Source organism: Lotus japonicus, chromosome 1 (assembly GCF_012489685.1).
Source record: "Lotus japonicus ecotype B-129 chromosome 1, LjGifu_v1.2".
Classification (NCBI taxonomy): Eukaryota; Viridiplantae; Streptophyta; class Magnoliopsida; order Fabales; family Fabaceae; genus Lotus; species Lotus japonicus.
In genome coordinates, this window is record NC_080041.1 from 92,292,797 (window position 1) to 92,311,867 (window position 19,071).

A 19,071-nucleotide genomic window follows, 5' to 3' on the forward strand; every position below is an offset into this window, starting at 1 on the left:
GTACCTTTTATGGGGTCGTTTAATGGTTGGATTTTGTTGCAATCCTCAAAAAATCGCTATGCAGAATTTGCGCGGACCTATTTTTGCTATGATGAAACTTGTTATTTCGGTGTCATAATAGTATAAGTCAGGAATAAACAATATATATATATATTTGGTCAAAGAATAAACAATATATTTAACCCTAAAGATTTTTGCCGTGTTTTCTCATCCGGGCCTTTCTCTCTTGACGGCCCAAACGAAGGCAAGCCCAATTTATTCTTGGTTAACATTTTTATGCTAAAAAAGGTAAAGCCCAAAGATAACACAAAGTCTTACACACAATAAAAATATAGCATAGATTTGGCAAAAATAAAACATCCTACGAGCCCAGCTAAGAAGCTAAGATTCTGTCAGAGTTCCACTTACACGGTTACAGCTCATTAGATTGGGTGACTTCAGCAATCAAGTACGAAACTAAAAAGTAAAACGTGTTCTGAACCCTAGCAGCCGCCTCTGAATCAGGATCGATGACTCGTTTCTTCAGATTGCCGCCGGAGGTAAGCCTCTGACACCATCTGCTCTCCCCTGTCATCTATGTTAATTACTCCTTTTGTGTATGATACATTCTGATTTTGTTCGATTTACCTTCTACATTTGTTGGCCAAAAAATATATGCACCCTCTTCGTTGACTTTATATTTTGGAACCCCTTCTTTCAAATTTAGAGTTCTTGGAATCCAATTTGTGTGGTAAATGTTATTGTAGGCAAGATAGAGTTCAGTAAGGTGTAAGTTATTGGAGCCTAAATTAATTGTTGAAGACTTGCGAGGAAAAAAAGTTTGAGAAATTATCTTCTTTATACTTAGGGAGCAAATGAATTGGCTTAATGTTGTAAGTTCCCCTTTATTAAAAAAATGATACCATGCGGAGTGTTTTGGCAGATAATTCTTGACGCAACCTAACCTTATGGAATCTTTCGGTAGATAGAATTGTATAATGCACTTATTTATTGCCTTTCAATGTAGTTTTCATGCTATTGCTGCAATGCTTATTACTAGAAAAGTAAACAATTGGCCATTTCATGTGAAGTGCAGCTTATATCTTCTTTCTATTATTCTGAACATGTCGGTTTTGTCTTTTACTAGTTTGAGTTGTGTTTTTGGTGTAATTCTCTTTTTATTACTTTTCATCCTCCATGCCTCATTTGATCAAATATCATCTAGGTCGGTGTGAAACTTATCCTAATGGACCAATTTTGGTGCTTCAATTATGAAATGTTCCTATGATATGATTTGAATAGTTTACTACTTACTATGGTTGCCTGTTTTCTGATATGTTGGTGTAGGTGATGTTTCTATTTAGTATTCTTGAGTGGATCTGTTAAGCAACATAACTCAACTTTAGTTACCACCATTATGCTCCCAAGAAATGGCAAACTAGCAGGTCCACTTGCTGATTATTGTTATAAGAATATCAAGATGAAGTTAGCTATTATGTTCCCATTTGGATGCAAATCAAAGAACACTTATTGGAGCTTATTTAGTGCATTTTATATTAGATAAGCTCCAATAAGCCCATATCCAAACGCGCTCTAAGTCTGTCATGTAAGAATAAGATGATGTACATGATAATTTACTTGTCTTTCATTTTTCTTCATTTCAGCCTTGATATAACGTGAAAAACCAGATGAAATTTGATGGAGAATGTTCTCAAGTACATGATAATTTACTTGTCTTTCATTTTTCTTCATTTCAGCCTTGATATAACGTGAAAAACCAGATGAAATTTGATGGAGAATGTTCTCAAGGTCTTAAAGTATGAACTATGATTTATGAATGATGGCACTGAACTCCTGAATCCGTGTAAGTTTCTCTTTCTTCATTTTTACTTTCTTGGTAGGGATATTTGGCTTCAATTTCCCTAGTTTCTTCTCTATTTGCACCGGGTTCTCCTATGGCTTTTGCTTTTAGCCCTGCAAACACTAACCCCCCCCTAATGAGTCTTGGTTTCTACCAAATGGCTAAGATTATTGTTAACCCCACCAATTGGTTTAGAATAGCTAAATCTTGTAGAAAAATCTCATTTATAAAGATGTAGAAATACAGTTTGCTGCCTTTTTTAGCTTTTCTTCTCTGTCATTGAAAACTTCTAGGTATGTAAAAATGGTCTTTTCCAACCCCTTATTTTTCTCGTGTTTGTATGATTTATATTTTTGAGCATGGTAGTTAGTATCGCTAGTATCGTAAGATACGTATCGCGATACGATACGAAAATCGACTTAACGATGCGTATCCCATGTCTGTATCGATTTGTGTCCGTATCGCGCCGCGTATCTCTGGTATCACACTGTATCGCTGGAATCGTTTCTTTGGACTGAATCGCGCGATTCCAACACAACTTGGATCCGGGTCGGATCCCGCGACCCGGTTTGAATTTTGAACGTTTTTCAGCTTTTTTTTAGGTTTTTTTTTTTTTAAAACGGTTCAAAATCCTGTTTCAACTTATTCTCCTAGAAATTAGGAAGTGGGTCATTCAATTTCATTAAAGATTAACCTAAAAAACGTTTCAACTTATTCTCCTAAATCACGTTTTGGACGGTGCTTGTTGCCTCTGTTCTCTATTTCAAACTCTCACGTTGCTTGCTGCCCCTGTTCTCTGTTTCAACTTTCACGTTTCAGCCCTCTGTTTCACGTTTCAGTTTCAGCCCTCTGTTTTTCACGTTTCAGCCCTCTATTTCACGTTTCAGACCTCTGTTTCAACTCTCATGCTTCAGCCCTCTGTTTCACATCTCTCCTATCTGTTTTGAATTTTAAGAATGCCTCCAAAGAAGAGTAAAGCAGTTAGAGACAGCACATGGAACCACTGTGAGGCTGTAAACCCTGAAAATAGATTGTATGTGAAGTGCAAGTATTGTTCACATACTTGTTGGGGTGGAGTTGCAAGGATGAAACATCATCTTGCTGGATCAGGTGAAAATGTCTCTGCTTGTCCATCGGTCCCAGATGATGTTAAAGATATGTATGAGAAGATGGTGGAGGTTAAAAGGAAAACAAAAAATGTGACTGAAGAAAATGAAGCTCAAACTGGAACTGAAGTAGCTGTAAAAGGGAAGCAAGGAACTTCATCCTCCTTGAACAATTGGAGAATGAGGAAGATGACCTCAGTGATGTTGACCTAGGAGATGATTGATGATTGATTTAACTAGTTTGAACTCTGAATTATATTTTAATTGTTTGCATTTAGTCATTTTATAGATGTTTAGTTCTTTTAGTTTGGCTTATGGTTTGGAATTAGGTTGAACTTGAACTTTGTGAGACTATTTTTCTACTTATGACTTGGATCTTTGATTATTTTACACTATATTTATATGATATATTAGTATATTATTTAATTTATGACTTAAATTTTTTTGTGTCCGTATCTTACGATACCCGTTACGATACGATACGCGACACGGAAATAGGGTCTAGCGATACAAGATACGTATCTCGATTTGACTACCTTGTTTTTGAGTACTTTTGTTGATTGTCGTCTATTAGACTAATTAGAGAAACCCAAAGTGACAAGCGGTGGGTTTGCATTTAAGTTCTTTGCACCGGTTCAGCTAGAAGTTTGTCCTATAGTAAGGTTAAGTTTGCAAGCACAATGGCTGCGTGATGACAGAATGCTATGTATAATCTTTAACAATGGCTTTGCCTCTCTCTTGTGAATGTATGGTTTTAATTAACCATGACTTGTGCTTTCTTTATCACAAATGTGACTTGGCTGTTTGTACTATTTCTCATTATTAAGCTGTTAGTACTATTCAGTTACCCTTTTTGAGTAATTTGATGCAGCCTCTGTAGTCTGTATGTTAGTTCTCATGATGTGCTCCTATCAAATATTTATGCAGCTTCTGAAAAGTGGAGAAAGCCAAAAGAATAAGGCGGATTATGGAAGATAGAGGGCCTGAAGATAGTTGGGTATATTTCAACATCTTTAGTTACTATGTTGTGGATTTAAGTATAATTGAAGGATGAAGATGTATCAAATAGTCAAATTAATGTTTAATTACTTTTTTTGGCGCCTTATTGTTGCCGAGTTATTTGTCAATGTTCATTTTTTGCCAACTGCGTTGTTTTACTTGGCAATCATTTTTTATCTTTGCTTAGTGGTAATTATTATTTGCTTTTTTTTTTGCACTTGTCGTCAAAGACATCTCCTGCCCGGGAATCCTCAAAATATGTTCATCCAAACGTTGCTGCTAAAATGCAAATGCTTGACTTGCCCTGTTGAGGTTCTTTTATAGTTGCTTTGTCTGCAGAACTTTGAAGCAGGAACTAAAGAACCAGCAGAGGGAAGTGGATAGGAAGCGCAAGGAAGAGAAGGCTGAAAAGGTACTTCTATGTCCTTGCTTGAAACTCTGATGAATTGATGACGTAAATTTTATGGGGAATCTTATATATATTTGTGAAGTGTAGCTGTAGCATTAGTATATTTCAGTCACATTTCGTGTGATTTTATTTTATGCATTTGGATTGCAATATTTAGTCTGATGAAATGCAAATTTCTAAATATTTCTAAATATAACAAATCTGCATCTACTGCTGCTGCTGATGATATGGACTTAACGATATAGCTCCAATTTGTCTTAAAGTTTTTTCCAAGTGGTCATTTCATCAAGACATGATTTTCTCCATTTCCTATGTTTTCTTATACTTCTTCTACCCTCTACCATATCTCGTGTCTGAAATCTGAATCATCCTTCATCTTCAAATTTAAAATTTAAAGTATTTTTTCACTTTTGGGTTGTAGAATAGCGGTGATATTTAATTTTTTTAATATATGTATATATATATGTTGTATGATCTTATTATCAAATGCTTTCATGCACTATTACAATATGATTAATTTCAACTATGCACAAACTTGAACTATCCTCATCTAAAAATTGTTTCACCTGCTCTTGTAAATATGGTCATGGATAATCATGTGTATGTGATATAGCTGACTAAACCTTCTCATTGATATTCTCCTTCACTTGCTAACAATTGAAAGATGATTTTCTTTTGGGGAAAAAATCAGAGCTTTACATGTTTGATCTGATGTTATACATTGATTTTCAATAATTGTACAGGGAGCTAGTTGGAATCAAACAAGAAAGTGATGTAAGACCCAGGTGGTGTTTATAACCTCATTATATACTTGCTTTACATGTTTCCCAATTCCTTTTATTTTTGTCCTTATGAGCTGTTTTAAGACATAGGGCTCTTTATTTATTTTATGCGGGGAACAAGACTGCTTTACATGTTTGCATTATATGCGCTCTATAGGTCATTATTTTCTACTTGATTTTTTTGTTTGGTAATTGAGAATGATTTGATGATTTCATAAATTTATTAATATCTATAAAAGGGTTCTGTGCTTGGTTCCCCTTCCTTTGAACACAAGGCCCTCGTATGTGTATTGTTTGTGTTATATTTTCTGGACATGCTCTCCAACTTTCATAACAACTATGCTATGTTCTAGCCCAGTGTTATTAAATAGCGGCTATAGCGGCCGCGACACGCTATAGCGTAGCGGAATTTTGGCCCACCGCAATCGCTACGCCGCGACATAGCGGCCCGAACGCCATAGCGGCGCTGGTTCAGATGCGGAAATAGCGGATTTTCAGGAATCTGAACGTTTTTTTTTACTTTTTAGTGTTTTTAAATATGGTATTTCTTGACTATTGGGCCACTGACTAATTCCCTATTAATTCCCCCAATTAATTCCCTATTAATTCCTTGATTGACGGCAGAATTGAAAAGCTTCCAAATTCTCCTTCTCCTTTCCTCCTTCGACTTTCCTCCCAATTAATTCCCTATTAATTCCTTTTCTATATTAACGTATCACTGTTTTAAGACTTGTGTTTGGTTTAAGTTGTTTTAAGTCTTTTGACATTTTTTTTTGAGCTGGTGGCAGCCTTTAATAATTAACATTTGGTTGTTAAAAATGATGATTTTATGCAGTTTTTATTGTTATGTGATAAGGTGCTGTTTTTTATGCAGTTTTTATTTGTTCATTTCAAATGTTTCTGCTCTAGTATTGCAATAGATGTGCTGTTTTTTTATACTGATATTTTACTTATTTTAACCGCAATGCGGTTTCTGCTATTTGCCTGCGACGCTATCCGCTATATGAAATAGCGGATTTTGGCCTCGCCGCGATGGTCCGCGATCGCGATTTGATAACACTAGCCTAAGAGAACTTAATTGACCCTCATTGTTATATTATTGATATTTAATTGGGACATACTAATGAAGGTAAAATATTGGAACTTAGTTTCATCTCTAAAATCCCTTGTGGAGGCTTAGAAAGTGAGACCTGGTGGCTAATGAGCAATAAAAAGTTATTTGTTCACATCATTATATTCTAATTGAGATATGAGACATAGAAAAATCCAATCTTAATTTACTCTCTCTATAATTACGAAAATTGATATACTTCTTATGACCTACATGTTTCTTAGAATGTTTTTTTTTTTCTTTTAAATGTTTGGTGGGTGGAGTTTTTATTGTGGTTAGTCTGTTTCTGTGTGTGTGAATATTAGCGAATGAGAGAGAGGGAGAGATAGCTATAGCTATCTTGCTATCTTGCCCATATGGCCATATCATCTCATACTATCTGAGTCTGGAGAACCTGTAATGTTTTGTTCTTCATATTTCCTCCCCCTTTATCATGGTTAGGAAAGATTAATTTTGGTGAAATGATTTGTTTCCCTAAAGCCTTATCAGGAAGCTACAGAGAAAGGCAAATTAAGCTAGTCTATCACTTATTGAATGATGTTATTCTTTTTTATGTTTAGCCTCCAGAGGTGGTCAAAAGAAATGGGTGCACCATAGTAGATTTCTAACCATCCCGTACTGTATTGAAATGAACCGAGCCATTGCTTCAATTTTAGAACTGAACCTGTTTCTAACCAAAACAATTCAGTAGCCAAACCATATTCCAAAACCAATTCAGTAACCTATACAACCCGAATCACTTTTTTTTTCTCCCAGTCCCAAACTGAATTGTAGTTTTCCTGCTTAAAATGTGTGTGGAGATGCTACGGCTTGCTTGTAATAGCCTTTCAATTCTCAAACAAGAAGAGTAGAAGACAAAAGCTCACGAATCAATCTTTATTTTAAAATATAGTTAGGGCTTGATTATATCTGAATAAAATCAACCTTATATATGTCTTTTTTCCGGATGAAATATCAATATGCAAGCATTTAATTAGATTAAGACCTTAAAATTTTAGGGTTATTAGATTTTTGCCCTGTTTGGAAAAGCTTATTTTATATCATAATTAAGCATTTTTACAAGTAGTTGATAAAGCTTGTGTAAATAGCTTATGACTTTACCTATAAGCTGTTTTGAGCTTATTTGCCACATCATAATTAATTTTGAATTTAAAAATAGGATTTAATTTCTATACAGTGTAAAGAGTTTTACACATGCATTCATTCACATTTCTCTATTTTCCATTTTAAATTTAATTATGACATGGAAATTTGGTGATTTCTTAAAAATATTTAAATGGATAATGGAAAGATATGATTGGATGCATGTGTAAAACTCTTGACACTGTTAGAGCATACAAATTAAATCCTTATTTTATTATGTTTTCACATGACATAAAAAACATATGTCAAAGTCCTGTTTGAATTGTTATAAATTTAAATTAAATGAGTACAAATTTGAGCTTACAGTGTACTTTATTCAGGCCCAGGATCTAAATTTTACTAGATATAATTATTTCAAGAGAAGTAGTTTACTATATACAAATAAAAAATTATTATTCAATATATTTATGGGGCTGTTCTTTCACAGTTTCCAGAGTTTGGAATCAGAAAAGTAAATAATTTGTTTTCAGTTTCAATTCAGAGAAATCTAACCAACTTTTTGAAATCTCAAAAGAAACCAGTTCAGCAAATAAGAACCAGTTCACTCAGTTAACTCATACTGAAACGGGTTCAGATCAGTTCTCCAGAACCACTTTTCTCGGTTCGGTACAGTTCTTTCTTTGAAGTTTGAACTGAACCATGAACAGCCCTGTTAGCCCCTGATGGGATTGTTTACCGATTGATCTTGAAATGAGAATTATTGCATATTGTAGGGAGAATTTATCTTCAAACAAAGGTGAGTATGTATATTTTTTGTTTTTAACCTTTCCGACATTGGACCTTTTGAAGTCAGGGGAACAAGTGGTCCTTTATCATATGCTGATAGTTTAAGTGGTACTTTGATTTTAATTTTCTATTCTTAGTGTCTATTTCTTGCTTCTTCCAATGTCATTGTCACTCTGTTGTTTTTTTACGAACTCTTAGATTCTCATCCCTGTAGTGAATAGGGATGTCTCTAATCGCTAAAAATTTAGCTTCAGATGTTTGCCATTACATTCTCTAATGCTCTTGTTTTTAATTCTCCTAGTAGGCTGCTATATTCCTATCATCTGCTAGAGTCTTGGAGACTGTAAATGACGAGTTCCAGGTCCAGGAGTGAGGGAGGGAATCTTTACTGCTCAGGTTGGCTACAATATGCACGCTACAATATGCTCTCCCATGTCATGATCAGTTGCATCTGTGTTGAGCACGGAGGCACTCCTATGTTCATCGTTCAGGATTGAAAGGCATTTTATCTTCATTGTTAATTTCTCCTTTTCGTTTATGATACATTCTGATTTTGGCTATGTTCTTCTGTTCGATTTATCTTCTACTTTTTGTTCGCAAAAATCATACACCCTCTTTCTAATGTTTATGAAACTGGGTTATGTGCAGAAGCAAATCATGCACCCTCTTCGTTGACTTTATATTGGGTGCCCTTTCTTTCAAATTTGAAGTTCTTGGAGTCCAACTTGTGTGGTAAATGTTGTTATAGGCGAGATTAGAGTTCAGTGAGGTGCAAGTTATTGGAGATTAAGTTATTTGTTGATGACTTGCGATGGAAATAAGTTTGAGAAATTATCTTTTTTATACTGGAGCAAATGAATTGGCTTAATGTAGTAAGTTCCCCTTTCTCAAAATTTGATACCATGGAAGTGTCCTTAGATCAAGGAGCTCTAACTATTCAGTTCATATATGTAGGTGAATCACTTGCCCATTGTAAAAATTTGCTTGAAAGGATTTGCAAAACGAGGTATTCTTCAGATGAACCAGTAGCCACTACAGGAAGTGAGGAAGCTGATAATATTGCACTTCATGCGTGGGAGAAAATATTAAGAACCCTGCTTTGAGTTAATCTTTTGGGAATTGCGAGTATAAGATGTAAGTACAGCCTAAATATTGTTTTTCTCTAATTACTATGCTTGAGTAGTTTACTTATTACTATGCTTGCCTGTTTTCTGATGTGTATTGAAAATTCTTGAGTGGATCTGTTAAGCAAACATTACTCAACTTTAGTTATTACCATTATGCTCCCAAGAAATGGCAAGCTAGAAGGTTCACTTGCTGATATAGTTATAAGAATATAGAGATGACATTAGCTACTGTAATTTACATGATAATTTATCCTCCTGTCATTTTTCCTCATTTCAGCCTTGATATAACATGAAAAACCTGATGAAATTTGATTGAGAATGGTGTCAAGGTCTTTGCCCAAGTATGAATTATGAATGAAGGCCCTGAACTCCTGAATCCATGTCAGTTTCTTTACACATTAAAATGCTAAACATACTAAAAATATTTGAGAGGACGAAAAGCATTTTTGATGATGTTTGATTTTCTCCCAAGATACATAAATCCATTGAAGCCCCACCTGGTTCCATAGGAATTCTTCAAGGTCCAGTAGTCCACTCCACCATCGGTTCCAAATCCAACTATGGCCATACTGTGGCGTGCGATGTCCTCCTTTACTGTTGGAGTTGAACCAGTGTAGATTTCCTAATGCAAGAGTAAAATTAGTATTTAGTACTAGTGAGGTGAATCTAAGACTTATTCCAAAATGCTAATTAGTGAAATCTTACTTCTTTCATGCGACCAAATCTGTAGTCTTGTAGATCAGTCCTTGATATGCGTAAACTAACGCTTACAGGGTTTTTTGCAACAGCCCGTAACAGTGTGCGCTCGTCGGGACAGTGAAGCCATTCATAATCATGTATATGTACTAGTTCTTTTCTTGCCTGTAGATCAAATTAAATGTATATTAAAAGAGACAAATGATATAATTGAAAGTAGAGACAAACAATATAGACAAAATATTAACTGCCTGCCTTTTACACTCCATTCGCAAACCAACGTACGGATAGTATTTTGCCAATGTAATCCCGTTACAGGTCACGTATTCCATTGCATCACTTACGCGTCCCCCTTGTTTACCAGCTTTTCTGGGGACGCAGTCCACCAGTTCTTGTTCTGATAGAGGCAATGGATAACCAGTGTCGTTCCTGTTGAGCCCTTCTATGGAGGCTACTGTCCCAAATGCCCAACAATTGCCAAAGTCTCCTTGGTTTTTTATGGGCGTAACTGCCCCTCTTTCCCTCCAATCCAAGTGGGAGGGAAAGCTGTCGTCATCTGAATCTGAGTCATCTAATTCATCTGATTCATCTGAATCTAGCTGTCAAATTTAAATGATACTAAATTATAAGATTGACACAGAATTAGAAAAAAACAAGAAAAACACAAAAAATAACTTATACCTCGCCAGATGGAATCCTTGTATTCTGACTTACACGGGCTCGAGCTGCAACCATGACATTTTTCTTAATAATGATACCATGAAGCAGAGTTGTGCCCGTACCAACTAAAGCCGCATCCTCACCAGTATGACCATGTGAAACAGCAGTGCGACCTGCTCAGTGAAATATAACATAAATTATCACTTATGCTAGAATGTAGCACCACTTTAATCATATAAAATATATTACTCACCTAAAGTAGGCAACACCTTCACACCTGAATTTGATTGTGCAGTTCCCTTGAAAGCTCTCATGCAGTTTACATCCCCTATTCCTAAGGTTCAGTTCAAACATGGTTTCAATGTGTATAATCATTAAAAAACAGAAAGACAGCAAAGATTTCACATTCATTTTATATTAATAGATCAGAGAACTCTAACTTTGAAGTCTGGTAGAAGGCTCAATTTAGACTTCAAAGCCCATTAAGGTAATTGTTTAGTCTCTAGATTACTAGAAATTATTATGTTTTTTTTATTAATTTCATTCTAGAATGTTCCCTTTGCTATGACGTACTACCAGTGCCTAAATCTACAGTTATCTCTGCAGCTCCTGGCACAACACCGTCTGAGACTACAGTGACTGGGTTACCAAGCCAACCTCCGCAATTTTACACAAAACACGCCTCCACACCCAGTGAGCCAACACTGCTGATTGAAAGTCCTTGCAGCCATATGACAACATTAGAGGGTGAACCTACGATGGCAATTGAGCAACCAACTTCCACAATGTTTGATTTGGGTGCTGAGACAACATTACTTGAGGAGCTTGACAATTTTTCTGTCATTTCACTACCTAATCAGGTCAGGTCAGATTGTATGGCTATTGCAACAAACCCTGATGCAGTTTGTAAAATCCCACATGAACTGTTTGATAAAATGCATGAGAGAAAAGGGCAAAAACATGTTGCTACTAATTTTGACAAATTGTTTCGCCAATTATGCACACCTAATTTTGCAATGGGGAAGTTGATGCGATCACTATTTCTATCATCAGTAAGCACACACTCAAGGTTGTCAACGAAATTTGTCATGAATGAAAATAGACTTACGCTGCCCTTGGAAGTTGTTGCCGTGCTGAAGACGAGAACTGAGGCCGCGTATCACTCTTCCAATTCCAATTTTGCACTGTGTAAATTCCGAGCTTTCAAGAAATGCACAGTGATTTTCCTGTAGTTAAACCATCGTCGTTAGTTAATGTGTATAAAATAATCAATTGAGACCTAGAATTTTGGAAATCTGGAAATCACCTCTTCGGTTTGTGTAATGGCTGCGCTGAATGCTGATCCTTTGTGTCAAGGGTTTAGTTTATAGGATAAAGGGTGACTTCCTAAAATACCCTCCGGTAAATGGATTAATGCATTTTGTAAATGGATTGAGGGAAAAAAAGACATAAAATTAGGGATGGAAATGGGTAGGATCGGGCACGAGTTTTACAATTACCAAACCCAAACCCTTATGGGCGATAAAATGAAATCCATGTCCAAACCCATTGGGTTTCAGATTTACCCGAAACTCAAACTCAAACCCATTATTTACGTGAAATAGCAACCCGTCCCAGAACCCGATCCATAACCTACTTTCATAAAAAAAAAGTGAAATTCATAGAAAGAAAAAACATAAATACTATTCCTCATTCATCACCAAAGTGAGACAACAATAGTTTAGAGTTTACTTTCTCAAGCATACAAAAGTACAATTAATTATCAAACAATAAGAACAAAGTTTATAAATATATATGAGGGTATTTTTGTAATTTTATGTTTCAGGTATTTTTGGGTTCGGGTTCGGACGAGCATGGGCACGAATGTAACTAATACCAAACCCAAACCATAAACTGCTATAGTAACGAGCAAAATTCAAACCCAAACCCGAATCTAGTCAACTCGGATTTTGTCCGTCAAATCAGATTGGTTCGGACAGGTACCCATGGGTTTGGACAAAATTGACATCCCTACATAAAATCTTTAATGCATTTTGTAAATGATGTATGAGGGGAAAAAAACAATTTTTGGTTGCATTTTTTTGTTGTATTTCATAATTTTTAGTGGGTTTGAAAAAATTGAAATATCTCTAATTTCTACTTGGAATAAATTTTATTTTTTCCTATAACTTTTTTAATTCATTTTTCATTTTTATATTACTTACATTACTAATCACTAATATTTGCCAATTAAAAAAAAGAACTTTCACCACCATCGCCGCTACCACCACCACATCCACTGCTTTTGCTCACGTTGCTCCCACCACTACCTCTACCATCGACCACCACTGCCTCTGTAGCAACTACCACCACCGCCTTTACCTCACCATCATCGTTGCTACCACCTCTACTATAACCACTTTTCATATCCTTGGTTGACGGTGACGGCGATGATGGTGGTGGTGGTGGTAGTGGTGGCGGTTGCGGTGATAGTGGTGGTGATGATAGTGACAGCTCATTTTTGTTTACATAAAAATGAAAACTTTTTTTATTTTTTCTTTAAGGCTATTTGAGTTGGGTCCCTCGTTGGAAAATATTGTGCTTATAGTCCCCACGATTGCAGCTCGTTTGCATCTGGTGCTCGCCGAGAGAGCGGAGCTCAGGCGAGCTTGTTGAGTGGCATCCCAGATCTGATGTGAACCGCTGACTGGATTAATGAAATATTATTTGGAATAACTTTTTTTTTTAAATTCTAAAACACATCAGAAAATAAATCAAATCAAGACCCAGCTATTTTCCATTAATTTATAATTAATCCCCAAATCAAAATCAACCCTCAAATTCCCAAATCAAAACCAACTCTCAAATCAAATTGAGCCCTCAAGTGCAACCCTCAATTTGCAAACAACACGATAGCACCAACGGAAGAATAAAGACATGAGATGGCGTTAATTTACCCCTCTCGCACCAACATAGTGTTTTTCTCACTTTAATCTTGTTACTACTGTCTTTTTTCCCGTGCTTTGCACGGGGAATATGTCTATTGTATTTGATACATCAATTAATCATGAACGTGATTATGCGAGTTCGTTTAAATCTTTGATAATTAGGGCAAATCTTTTAAAATTCGGTTTCAAGATTTTTGTTTTGGAATCAGGGAACACGTGTCAACAGAAAAGAAGCTATCTAATTCTTTTCTAATATACTAGTGTTTTTTACCCGTGCGTTGCACAGGGAGTTTGTCTATCGTATTTGATACGTCAATCAATCCATTGATTATTCAAATTATATTAAACAACATATGAAATAAAAGAGTTTGAAATGCTAAGCAAAGTGAACAAAAATACTTCTCTTCTAAGCCTAATTGAGATCAACAGGAACTCGTTTTACCTTCTTACTCGTGCGTTGTACTGAGAATATGTCTATTATATTTGATACGTCAATGAAGACCTTGATTATTAAAAGTATATTAAACAATAGCACAAATCATAAATATAAGGAATTACGAACATATTTATTGTTAAAAAATGAATGTGTTAGCAGCACAAATCTAGATTGTGAAAGATAAATCATAAAGTATGGTATCATTGTGTATGTGCCAAGTCATCCAAGTTTGAGCCAATATTACAGGGTACCTACAGAATTTATGATTTTTTTTTCAGACTTTGTACGTAGTTTGTTTAATCAATAAAGAATTATTTAACGGTAAAGGATATGGAACGAACTGTAAAACCGTCAAAAATAATTTTGCATCCGATGTTCATCAACTTATGAGATGTAATTCCCATCCCGTTAACAACGAAATAAAGTTAGGCCACTTTGAAATCAGTTTGTATTGAAATAGTATAAAGATAAAGAACTAAAGTATCCCGTCATATGTTCTTAGAAACTTCTTGATAGACAACATTGCACGTGGAGTTTGAAACTACACCAATTTTATGTGTTAAAATAAACAATTAAATTTAATACTATAAATAAAAGGATCCTCTAAGTTAAGATAAAGAGTTATAATCACTGATTAAACTAAGTGGGTAAACTCACCAATTAATAAGTAAAATGACTAAAATTGTTTAAATATACAGGTGCAGCTTCCTCTTTCTTACACTCACATAAGAAGGATTTCAAGTATTCTCTTCTATCTTAAGCACTACAATACACCATACGCAAAAGAAAATTTAGTCATCACAAGGATTTTGGTTAGATAATTAGGGAAAATCTTTTAAAATTTAATAGATTATAATCTCAGCACTACATATTTTATTTCTATATTGTAGATCATGAGAAAGAAAAAAATGAGAAACCAAGGAATTCCTGTAAATATGCAGTGAATTAGGCTTGAGACTTTTCCTAATTTAAAGAGATAATGAAAACGGTTTCGAAATTTGTTTTGGAAATAAATTTAGTAAGGGGTAATCTAGGTAAATCTTAGATAATTAGGGAAAACCTTTTAGAATTTAAAAAATTCCACGTGTCATTGCATTAGATAGCTTCTCTTCTGTTGTGTTATTTTATCTCTGGAATAATGAAATATTATTTGGAATAACTTTTTTTTAAAATTCTAAAACACATCAGAAAATAAATCAAATCAAGACCCAGCTATTTTCAATTAATTTAAAATTAATCCCCAAATCAAAATCAACCATCAAATTCCCAAATTAAATTGAACCCTCAATGTGCAACCCTCAATTTGCAAACAACACGACAACACCAACAGAAGAATAAAGACATGAGATGGCGTTAATTTACCCCTCTCGCACCAACACAGGGTTTTTCTCACTTTAATCTTGTTACTAGTGTTTTTTCTCTCGTGCTTTGCACGAGGAATATGTCTATTGTATTTGATACATTAATCATGAACGTGATTTATGCCAGTTCGTTTAAATCTTATATATTTAGGGCAAATCTTTTAAAATTCGGTTTCAAGATTTGTTTTGGTATCAGAGAACACGTGTCAACATAAGAGAAGCTATCTAATTCTTTTTTAATATATATTGATATATAGGGGAGGAGATGTCTGATGCAGTATCTTAGATAATTAGGGAAAATCTTTTAAAATTTTAATGGATTATAATCTCAGCACTACATATTTTATTTCTACATTGTAGATCATGAGAAAGAATAAAAGGAGAAACCAAGGGATTCCTGTAAATATGCATTAAATTAGGCTTGAGCCTTTTCCTAATCTAAAGAGATAATGAAAACAGTTTCAAGATTTGTTTTGGAAATAAATTTAGTAATGCGTAATCTAGGTAAATCTTAGATAATTACGGAAAACCTTTTAGAATTCAAAAAATTCTACGTGTCATTCCATTAGATAGCTTCTCTTCTATTGTGTTAATTTATCTTTGGATTAATGAAATATTATTTGGAATATATATTTTTTTTAAATTCTAAAACACATCAGAAAATAAATCAAATCAAGACCCAACTATTTTCAATTAATTTAAAATTAATCCCCAAATCAAAATCAACCATCAAATTCCCAAATTAAATTGAACCCTCAATTTGAAAACAACACAGCAGCACCAACAGAAGAATAAAGACATGAGATGGCGTTAATTTACCCCTCTCGAACCAACACAGTGTGTTTCTCACTTTAATCTTGTTACTAGTGTATTTTTTCCTGTGCTTTGCACAGAGAATATGTCTATTGTATTTGATACATTAATCATGAACGTGATTATGCGAGTTCGTTTAAATCTTAAATAATTAGGGAAAATCTTTTAAAATTCGGTTTCAAGATTTGTTTTGGAATCAGGGAACACGTGTCAACAGAAGAGAAGCTATCTAATTCTTTTCTAATATATATTGATATATAAGGGAGGAGATGACTAATGCAGTATCTTAGATAATTATGGAAAATCTTTCAAAATTTTAATGGATTATAATCTCCACACTACATATTTTAATTTTATATTATAGATCATGAGAAAGAATAAAAGAAGAAATCAAGGGATTCCTGTAAATTAGGCTTGAGAATTTTCCTAATTTAAAGAGATAATGAAAACGGTTTCAATATTTGTTTTGGAAATAAATTTAGTAAGGAGTAATCTAGGTAAATCTTAGATAATTAGGGCAAATCTTTTAGAATTTAAAAAATTTCACGTGTCATTCCATTAGATAGCTTCTCTTATGTTGTGTTATTTTATCTCTGGATTAATGAAATATTATTTGGAATAATTTTGTTTTTAAATTCTAAAACACATAAGAAAATAAATCAAATCAAGACCCAGCTATTTTCCATTAATTTGAAATTAATCCCCAAATCAAAATCAACCCTCAAATTTTTTTTTTGAAAGATAAAGGAATATATATTGATATCCACAAAAACCCCTAAGGACAAGGGAGCGAAGATAGCCCCACTAAAAACAAGGCAACTCGACGATCAAAAAAGACCGCTCTAAGCCGACACAAACCCTAAGCGGGAATAGAAACAGAAGAAAACAACGCGCTATCAATCAAACCGACCTCCAGGGGCACAAGCCAAAAAGAAAACCCTAAGAAATCACAAACCTAACCCGAGATATACAGAATCAAATCTTGAAATGTTCCTCGTAGACCTTTTCTAAACCTCGAATAGCCTCTACGTCGCTTCCCTCAAACTCTAACCCCAAGACTTTGCCAAGAAGCCACGTCTTTTTCGAACGCGTGAAGTAAGGTCCACCACTACCAGGAATAGAGGACGCCGAAGACGGGTCGGCACAAGCAACCTCCAAGTCAGCCCGCAACTCCTCACAAGCCAAGGGCCAAGCAAGGGTACTCGGGCAAGAAGGAGGAGCCTTCTTAGGTCTCCCTCGCCGACGGGGTTGCCTCAAAATCAACCCTCAAATTCCTAAATCAAAACCAATTCCCAAATCAAATTGAACCCTCAATGTACAACCCTCAATTTGCAAACAACACGACAACACCAACGAAAGAATAAAGACATGAGATGACGTTAATTTACCTCTCTCGCACCAACACAGTGTTTTTCCCACTTTAATCTTGTTACTAGTGTCTTTTTCCCGTGCTTTGCACGAGGAATATGTTTATTGTATTTGATACATCAATTAATCATGAACGTGATTATGCGAGTTCGTTTAAATCTTATATAATTATGGCAAATCTTTTAAAATTTGTTTTGGAATCAGTGAACACGTGTCAACAAAAGAGAAGCTATCTAATTATTTTCTAATATATATTGATATATAGGGGAGGAGATGACTGATGCAGTAACTTAGATAATTAGGGAAAATATTTTAAAATTTTAATGAATTATAATCTCAGCACTACATATTTTATTTTTATATTGTAGGTCATGAGAAAGAATAAAAGGAGAAATCAATGGATTCCTGTAAATATGCAGTAAATTAGGCTTGAGACTTTTCCTAATTTAAAGAGATAATGAAAACGGTTTCAAGATTTGTTTTGGAAATAAATTTAGTAAGAAGTAATCTAGGTAAATCTTAGATAATTAGGACAAATCTTTTAAAATTCGGTTTCAAGATAAAATAACACAACAGATGAGAAGCTATCTAATGGAATGACACGTGGAAATTTTTTATGAGAATTAACTTGAGAATAACACGTGGAAATTTTTTTTATGAGAATTAACCTGGTGCTTCCACGTCCCTAAATCAGTCTGATAGAAGTTATTCTTTTCTAATATATATTGATTGATTGATTACTCTCTCCGGTCCTTTTTATAAGAAAAACTTAGACAAAATTACACAAACCATAGAAACTAATATTTATTATAAAATAAACTACTATGCTTAATTCCAATGATGTCTTTTCCTTTTCACAAGAACAATCATACTAACTACCATAAACGTTGACAATACCTATTGGATGTTTGCAATTTCCCTCCAAATTTTTGCATGGGGAATAGGTCTCTTTGCATTTGAATGAATTATTTGACTTAATTTTATAAAAATGTTTCTTATAAAAAAGACCAAAAATAATTCTCAAAGTGTTTCGTTTTAGGATCACAGGGAGTATAATTTACCTCTTCTTACCTTCTAGGCTTCCCATTCCATGTTCCATCAAGTTTTTGATCTGTTCCTTTCATGAGATGGCATTCAATAAGAAGGTTGGGAACGAGGCGGTGGAAACGAGGCATTCAAGACACATATACCAAAATTCATTTGCAGTGTACTAAATACTGATCACAAACAAATAATGAAACTTTTAAATGGGGAACATATATAAAAGAAGTGGAAGGGTATTTTTGAAAAGAAGAAAAGTGGAATGGTACGTAAGAGTAGGGGTGTCCAGCGGTCAGATTCGGGCGGGTTCGGGCCCAAAACGCGGTTTTGATCGGGTGAAAATAGCCAAAACTACAGATCCGCCACCGTCCGACACAAGCTTCCGGGTTCGTCGGTTTCGGGTTTGTCGGATAACGGGTTAGTCGGATCAGTCCTGGCGGTTTGCACTTGCAGATCCATAACAAAATTTTGAGACAAAAGTTGAGAGGAAGAGGAATGATTCCAGATCAATACCAAAAAAAGTCAA

General features: G+C 34.7%; 2 long non-coding RNA genes across 6 annotated transcripts; both read left to right on the top strand.

The window, feature by feature from the left end:
* The first annotated feature begins 381 nt into the window (after nucleotides 1–381).
* LOC130727818 (uncharacterized) lies at nucleotides 382–8,616 on the top strand. 5 transcript variants are annotated; one of them, XR_009015445.1, is made up of 7 exons: nucleotides 382–539; nucleotides 1,327–1,585; nucleotides 1,737–1,843; nucleotides 3,874–3,943; nucleotides 4,176–4,357; nucleotides 5,098–5,139; nucleotides 8,421–8,616. It is a non-coding gene; the product is annotated as an uncharacterized LOC130727818 (long non-coding RNA). The 5 variants fall into 5 exon arrangements; XR_009015444.1 differs by having other exon boundaries at nucleotides 3,874–4,357; XR_009015446.1 differs by having other exon boundaries at nucleotides 1,327–1,424; nucleotides 3,874–4,357.
* A 148-nt stretch (nucleotides 8,617–8,764) lies between these two features.
* On the top strand, nucleotides 8,765–11,922 carry LOC130727817 (uncharacterized). The gene is made up of 3 exons (XR_009015443.1): nucleotides 8,765–8,988; nucleotides 9,071–9,250; nucleotides 11,206–11,922. It is a non-coding gene; the product is annotated as an uncharacterized LOC130727817 (long non-coding RNA).
* The last annotated feature ends 7,149 nt before the right edge of the window (nucleotides 11,923–19,071 follow it).